Raw genomic sequence first — 1430 nt, 5'->3', positions numbered from 1 at the left:
ACTGTCGCCCTCCTGGGTGGGTGGACAGAGATGACAATTTGTGTCTCTATGGACCCCACTAGGCTCTCTGGCTGGCCCTGCCTTGGGAGCAAAGGAAATGTATGCTACCACCAGCTCACCAGGTCTCCCTCTGCCCCTCTGGATATTCTTTTATCTGTCTGCCCAAAGGTTCTGTCATGCTTCTGTTCCTGAAGTATACAGGGCTCCCTACTGCCTACAGAATTTAGTTCAGACTCCTGGTTTTGTCATTAAGGCCCCTCTATGACCACACTGCACTGTGAGCTCTTTGAGGACTCACCTCTGCATCACCAACATCTACCACAGGGCACGGCCACAGTAAGTGCTCAATACATGCTCAAGGAATTCAAGGAATTACATTTCAGTGTCACTTACTGAGCATTTGATGGTATGCTAGGCCCTGGACTGAGCACTTTATACCCATTCTCTTAGTCTTCACAGTAACCCTCTGCAGGAAATATATTTAGCAGCTGTATTTTACAAATGAGTAAACAGATGGAGACAAGTTAAGAGCTCGGTTTATTTATTTGCCCATTTGGCATATATTTGTGAGCACCAGTACCAACTGTGTTCTAGATGAGGCCACAGCCATGGAAAAATAAGGTTCCTGATGCCAAAGAGCTCACATTCTAGAAGGGCCGACAGGTGATACACAGACAAACACTTATGGAGTATGTTGAGTGGCGATTGGTACTATAAAGAAAAAGAAACGCAGTTAAGGGCAAACTGATTGACTGGGAAGTGCTGTTTTCTGAAGGGTGATGGGGAAGCCTTCACCTAAGGAGAACTTTTCTTTTTTGGAAACAGAGTCGCAGTTGCCTAGAGTGTAGTGGCATCATCGTAGCTCATTGCAACCTCAACTTCCTGGGTTCAAGAAGATCCTCCTGCCTTAGCCTCCCAAGTAGCTGGGACTACAGGCATATGCCACCACACCTGGTTGATTTTTCAATTTTTTTAGTAGAGAGGGGGTTCTCACTCTTGCTCAGGCTGTTCTCAAACTCCTGACTGACAGGATCTGCTTCTGACACCACTTGTCAGGGCCCAGGACTGGCCGAGTCTACGGGACCAGCTTAGGTAGTTCTGGACGAGGACCACTAAGCGACCTTGCTCAGGAACAGTTTCTCTTAGGTCTTGAGGGCTATCTACTTTAGCTGGAGAGAGACAGTATCTTAGAGAGAATAAAGCAGTCTTCTTAGAACAGATAACTCTTAGTCTTTAGCAGAGCTTGGTAACCTTCAGCAGAGAGACGCCGTGCTGGTGTTCTGCAGCAGGAGAGGAATCAGAGTGAGCGTGTCCGTGATAAAATGCGCATGCTTCTTGTCTGCCTGCTCCTCCAGCCTAATATAAGGCTGAGCTCGTGCGTCTCAACAACACAGGTGTAGAGACTGCCAATTCACCAATGCTCTCATCTC

Source organism: Otolemur garnettii, unplaced genomic scaffold, assembly GCF_000181295.1.
Source record: "Otolemur garnettii isolate 467f Iridium unplaced genomic scaffold, OtoGar3 scaffold00204, whole genome shotgun sequence".
Lineage (NCBI taxonomy): Eukaryota > Metazoa > Chordata > Mammalia > Primates > Galagidae > Otolemur > Otolemur garnettii.
Note: the sequence above shows the minus strand (reverse complement) of the source record.